This window comes from Mustela putorius, unplaced genomic scaffold (assembly GCF_011764305.1).
Source record: "Mustela putorius furo isolate JIRA1106 unplaced genomic scaffold, ASM1176430v1.1 tig00003962_pilon_pilon_pilon, whole genome shotgun sequence".
Lineage (NCBI taxonomy): Eukaryota > Metazoa > Chordata > Mammalia > Carnivora > Mustelidae > Mustela > Mustela putorius.
Window position 1 is genome coordinate 20,370,256 of NW_025422106.1, and position 6,997 is coordinate 20,377,252.

At 44.4% G+C, this 6,997-nt stretch overlaps 1 non-coding gene across 1 annotated transcript; it reads left to right on the forward strand.

The window, feature by feature from the left end:
• The first annotated feature begins 252 nt into the window (after positions 1–252).
• Positions 253–466, forward strand: LOC123389213. The gene has a single exon (XR_006603812.1). It is a non-coding gene; the product is annotated as a small nucleolar RNA U3 (small nucleolar RNA).
• The last annotated feature ends 6,531 nt before the right edge of the window (positions 467–6,997 follow it).

The window sequence follows — 6,997 nt, forward strand, 5'->3', positions numbered from 1 at the left end:
AAAACCAATTTAAACCACCCTGCTATGTTCACAGTGTAGGACAGCACTGATCTCCCCGAAATCACGTCAGCCCTGAGCCCTATGCCACAGAGGCTAGAGAAGCACCTGTCCCACAGCACCATTTTGCAAAGCTTATTGGTTGGAGGTGAAACCTTGCACAGAGACCAAACAAGAATACTTTTCCTAACTACTGTACATTGAGCACGCCTGAAAGCCCTAACAAGGGTTCTGAACTTAAAAGCTGACATTCTAAAGACTATACTTTCAGGGATCATTTCTATATTTCATTACTAGAGAAGTTTCTCTGAACGTGTAGAGTACCTGAAATCACGAAGAGGAGATGCAGGGTCCCTTCCTGCCTGTGAAGCTGGCTCTGGGCGTGGCTTCTGCAGCTGCCCTCTGTCATTAATGATGGTTTTTTTCCTCCTTTGGGGGAGTAGGAGGGAAGGGATGCCATCTGAGTGGGTTTTTTGGGGGGGGGCTGACACTCCATCACCCACAGGGAGGGGTGAGAACAATGTGGGACACCCAAAAAAGCAATGTTATTCAAACTATTAGTCCCTAGAAAAGATGGACCTTGAGCACTTGTCAGAAACACCTTGAATACACATTAGTAACATGGGAGAGAGATGTCAGGGCCCTGTCCCCACAGGTTCTGATTCAATAGGTTGGCAGTGGACCCCAAAATTTGCATTCTCAAAATGTCTGGAGTTATCCTGATGCTGGAGACCACACTTTGAGAAGCACTAGCCTACAACCTCCGCAACAGCCCTGAATTATTTCCTCACCCACGTGGCAAATGATAACACTTAGGGAAGAGGACTGGCCTTAAAAATTCATCAGATATTAACATTCAGAGACAGCAATCTAGTTTTCTTTACCAAATATGGTTTGAGCCAGAATTGTGGTTTGATACTATCTTTGGTGGTGGAGTGCTGGATAAGTATAGGTATACATAAGTATATCATATATCCTTATAATGAAATCAATTATGGTAAAAACAAAAGTAATAAATACTCAGAACACCTCACTTTCCAATTATTTGAGTACATTTTATTATCATCTATGCTCTTGAGATTATTTACACCTAGTCTGTGTGGCAGAAATACTATAGATAATGTCATGCTATTTTACATCTCTTTCCAAATCCACATTCCGTGACTTACAGATGGAAGATTGAAATCAGCCATGGTGAGAGTATTTACATCACGAAAATTGTTGATTGCATAGATTTAAAGAAAATGACAGAGAAACATCAATAATGAAGATTCGATTTAAATGCACATTGTATCTATGATTATTACGTTGTGACTGGCACAGAAAATTCAGGAAATGTTCTCCCAGAGCTCAAAAACCACTAGCTGATTCATCAAAGGAGTCACTATGTCATTAGTGAACAAATGAAGGTCCAATAGACATCTTTGTTGTTTCTCTTCAGCCTTACTCCTCAACAGAAAGGAGAATATCAACCCATACTCACATTGGAATTATACTCACTTATTTTGTGACACGAGCACCTTCTTTGCTGAATGGGATAGTAATCAAGTATTTATTCATAGTCTGATTTGGTCAAATCATGGTTGAATTGCAACCATAGTTTGGCTATGGACACAGGGGTTCAACAAAGGTCAAGCTTCCTGAGAATCATCATGATAACCAACTGCCCATTTGGAATTTACAGTACTGCACTGTTATTTGTAAATGGTGTGCTACATTCCTTTTCTATCTATAAAATTTATAAAATTTTATAATAAACATATATAAATTATGTAAAGTTTATAATAAATATATTTTTTCCTGGAGAGCTGGTTTTTTAACATTTATCAGCACCCTCTTTTGATCATCTTTGACTCCTGAATGGGGTGGGTCCTTGCTAATCATTAAGGTTATGATTCTGGTGCCCAGAGTAAGCAAAATGGGGTAGCAAGTAGCAACTCCCTTAGAGAACTCTTTCACCAAGCTGATTTCTTTTGAATGTGCTGGCTCTAACAATAGTATCTTTCATCCTTGTTGAACTTGTCCTTGAGTGGGGACACTGGTGCTTTCATCCTCATAGGTATAGCTTGGTGCACTTGCCTGTTACAGGGGAGACGCCCTGAAAGTAACAAAACTCACAGACCCAGGGCCACACCCAGCCTTCCAGTAGTTGTATTTTCCTACAGGTGTATTATGACACACAGTAGACAACTCCCTGGGGAGTCTTTCTGTGAGAACAGGACTGGGGAAGGGAGCTTCCATCCTCCTCAAAGGTCCGGGGCAGCTGGGCAGCATGCTAAGGGGGGTTGGGGGAAGAGTCCAGACTGGGGGCGGGGAAGGGGGGGGGACTGCCACACAAACAGGGCATTCTGGGCAATGGTAACTACTGTGCAACATGAGGCCTTGAGCTCCGCGGGAGCAGAGGTTCTTTCCAGAGCTGTGGAGGTGATGTCAGACTGGATAGACCTGTTCACCCACACCCTCAAGGACTCCCAGATATGCTACAGAGGGGATGCCTAGTCCTACAGTTGGACTACCCAGCCGCCACCTTCCAGAGTGGAACCTTCCAGTTCCACTGCTCAAGAGATCTCATTTGTACCTCAAAATGAGGCTTGCCTCATTTTGCAGACAAGAAAGTCCATCTCAGGAGGGAGGTGACTCAACCAAAGGAGTCACATGGTGAGTCGGAGTCCAATGCTGTGAATGTGTCTGTTTTGCCCAGTCTCTGCTTGAGGCAAGAATTCTCCTTGAAATAAGCAGGGGAAGCATCAACAACTTGCACAGAAACACGGAGGGCCAGCTGGCCTGTCTGTAACTCAGCATTTGTGCCTCTCCCAGACCATTTACAGATTCTGGGAAAGAGAGTGCAGGGTGAGGAGGCTCCAGGGGCATGGTGCCCACATCTTTTCCACAAGGGCCAAGCTCTCCCCACCTTGGCTCATCATCCACCTGTTCCATGTGGGTTGTTCTGGAAGCCCAATATGGTGGGAGTTCCTATAGGCAGGGAACGTGATGTCCACGGGCTTTGGGGTCAGAACTGGGTTCCAATATTGCTGTTGCCATTTACTAGCTGAGACACTGGGCAGGTCCATCAAAAGGGAAAAAAAGTAAAGGAACAAAATGTATTGAACGCCTGTATAAATAGGATCTTTATGATTGTAAGTGGTCGAATCCCAATTCAAACAGTATTAAGCAAAAAAATAATAATTTACTGGTTCAGCAATCCCACTAATCCTGGAACAGGTATCGTTGGCTCCAGATGTTGCTGAACCCAGGGGAATATCTTCAGGACCCACATTCACTCTCTCTGCCTCTGGAGTCCCCACTCTCTGGGCTCCATTATCGCACAGGCTCTTTACTCAGAGTAGGAAAAGGACTGCCCAACCTCCTGTTATACACACTGTCCGACTCATAATAAGCAGAAAGGAGTATACTTTTCTTAAAAAGGCTCACAAGAATCCAAGGAGACACTTGGATTGGACGGATCTGAGTCACATGCTGTACCTCTGAGCCAAGGACAGTGGTGAGGTAAACTCAGAGCACTGATAGGCCAAGCTTGGGTCACATGCTCCTTCCTTAGCCAATGACTGGTGGGTTAAGTTCAGAGCCCTGATTGGCCATTCTTGGGTCACATGCTCCTCCCCAGGAGGCAGGGATGAAGCCCGGCGCAGGCCGGGAAAAGTTTTCCCAGTCAGGACATCTCTCTGAAAGCAAAGGGAGTGGATTCCAGAGAGCCGAGGAGATGTGGTCAAAGGCTTGCTCTGCCTACCCTTTGCCAGGCCCTTCGTTCGCTATTTTCATCAAGGTCTTACAACAATGTAATTTAGCCTTTCAGATCTACAGTTTCCTCTTTTGCAATGAGAATGATAGTATCTAATAAGAATAGCTACCACTTGCTTAGTGGCCCAGGCACTGGGCTAAGTGTTTTATATATTCCAACCCAATTATTTATGTCTTAAGATTATTGTTAGATTGGGCGCCTGTGTGGCTCAGTTGGTTAAGCAGCTGCCTTGGGCTTGGGTCATGGTCCTGGAGTCCGGGGATCGAGTCCTGCATTGGGCTCCCTGCTGGGCAGGGAGTCATTTGCTCTCTCTGATCCTCCCCCATTCTTGTGCTTTCTCTCACTCTCAAATGAATAAAAATCTTAAAAGTAAAAATTGTTGTTAGATTAAAGTCGATAATATAGGAGGTCCTAGGCATTGTACCTGGATGGAATAGGTGCTAAATGCTTAAATGTGTTTTTATTTGTATCAGCCACTCACTTACTACCATATTAAACATCTAACTGGTACATATCGCAAAAGTTGCATTCATGAATGAAAGTACGGATTATTTCTGTGTCTAATTATATTCTACATAGTTGCACAAAGGATGTGGTATAACACACAGGATACATTCAGCAATATAGTGCAATATATAGAGGAAAACAAAATCAGAACCAACAGACTATGTAGATTAGAATAACAAGGTAAGTGGAAAAGTAAAATGCATTTATGGAGACCATGACATTAGTTTTCGAATTTGGCTCTGAGTTTCCTGGTAAACAAAGAGAAAAGGGAAACCCCAGTACTTGGCAGTTCTATAGTTCAAGAGTGTGGGGGGTGGGGGATGGAATATCATTCCTTAGGGAAAAGAATTCAACACACTGGATTTTAAGATAAAGGAATTATGGTCAGGGGTGGGGTGGGTCCAGGGACAGTTAGCGATAGATCCTGTCCAGGGACAACGGTGGCAGCTCCAGCACAGAAAGTAATCGGCAAGGCAGTATTTCACCTTTTGTGGGGCAAATGCCTGCAGTACTTTTGATAACAGGATGAAATGCCACTTTTGGTCTCTGATAAGAACTCCATCTCTGGAGGCACAGGGCTTCCTACGGCCTTGGAAGAACTTCCCTCTGACAAGAGAGTCCGCATTTAGAGAGGAAGCAGAAGCCTTGTCTCTAGGAAGAGGCTGACCCTGAGGTCCTGAGCTCCCTCCTCACAGCCCAGAAAATGTTCTCCAGGAAGCTTTTGGAGGAGAAATCAAGGGGTTCTCACCTAGCATCTCTCCTAGACAGGGCACCTCCTTTTGACTCCAAGGATCTGGCCTGCAGCTGGGAGAGAGTTAATTGTGGTGACCCAAATCTGCAGTCCCATTTTCAGCATGCTGAAAATGACTTTTTAATCCTGGCTTTCAAGGCTTGCCAGGGGAACCATCTGCTGCACCCTCCCCCACCCCGGGCACATGGGATTACTCCCACCTGCCCCGCCTCACTTGCTTCTGTGGGGCCTCATTCTGCTCCTGCCCATCCAGATAATAATAATTCGCAGGATGACAGTTTCATTTGTGGGGTGGGAAGAGAGCCTAGATTTTCAAAAAACAAAAATCAAGGTCTTCCAGCCCAGATTAAATAGAAAGCAATTGGAAAGGTCAGAATCCGTAAATGATTTGAGGGTCTAGGATAATCAGACCTCCCAGCCTCTGGGATGCAGGGCCATCTGCTGCAAGCTTCTGGGGCTGGACAGTGTGGAGCTTGGGGTTTTTCTGGGCTCCAGTGGGTTACAAATGTGGGTGATGCACCCATGATTCCGGGTTCATTCCACCCAAGGAAACAGCTGAAATCCCTAACTCCCATTGGACAAGAGCCAGAGATTAGGGACCGATTTGTGTAGACCACCTACTGTGTTCCTCAAGCTACACCCTTAAGTACCTCACTAACCAGCAGAGGACAGAGTTGGGTCAACAAAGTGGACCCAGTATGAAGTGTGACGTGTGCTAGGAAAAGGGGTCTCTGGGAGCACAGAGAGCACCCATCCCAAATCTGGCTTGGGTGGAGTTGAAGCTAAGCCTTAAGGAATAGGAGTGCACCAGACGGACAGGGTGAGACAGGATGTCCCAGGGAAAGGGAATAGCATGGTCAGACGTCTGAGAGGGGATGGTGCTTCTGAGGGAAGTTGCAGGAAAGAGTTCTCATCCACATGGCTGATGGAAGCCTTGACTGCTTGGGTACCACCTCTATAAAGTATAAGTCAGCAATAATTTTTGAAATTTTAAATACATATCCTTTCACACAGAAATTCCACTTCCGAGAATTTATCTTGCAGACACACTCCCACCTGTGCAAAGGGGCGTACTCAACAAGGTTATTCAATAGCGAAATGTTTGGAATGACCTAAATGCCCACCAACAGGAGGCTGGTTAAGTGAATTCTAGTAGAGCCTTATAAAGAGTACTCCACAATGGAAGAAAGGATGAAGTAGTTCTTTATGTTTGGTATGAAATGATCTCCAAGAGTATTGTTAGGTGATAAGAAAAGAGGGATCAGCACCTTCGAGGTGTAGACCTTATTCAAGTTTTTGTTTGAATAAAGCAGCATCTGTTAAAAAGGGGGAGAGAAGGAGGTGGGGGGACCATCAGGGAAATCTGAATGCTGACTGGATAGCTTATGATATATTTTTTTACATGTGATAGATATTGTGGTTATATTTTAAGTCTTTTTTTTAGTGATATATACTGAATTATTTATAGATGAAATTATATGTATGTCTGGGATTGGTTTTAAAATAATCAGGAGTGGGTCAGTTGGTTAAGTTGGTTAACTCTTGGTTTCAGCTCAGGTCATGGTCTCAGGGTCCTGGGATCAAACCCCGCATAGGGCTCAGTGCTGAGGGGGGAGTCTGCTCAAGGATTCTCTCTCTCCCTCTGCCCCTCCCCCTGCTCATGCTCTCACTCACTCTCTCACTCTCTAAAATAAATAAATAAACCTTTTAAAAAAATAATCAGGGTTAGGGCTGGGGGTGTCAATGAAATAAGATCCACCATGTGTGATAACTCTTGAAGTGGGCCAATAGGTGTATGGGGATTCACACTATTTTCTCCTCTTTTGCATATGTGTGGGGTTTTAACTATAATAAAGAGTTTTTAGAAAGCAAGAAGCAGAGTAGTGTATTTAATATGCTGCCACTTAAAGAGAGCAGACACACACACACACACACACACACACACATATATATATACACACACACACACACAGATGTGTATT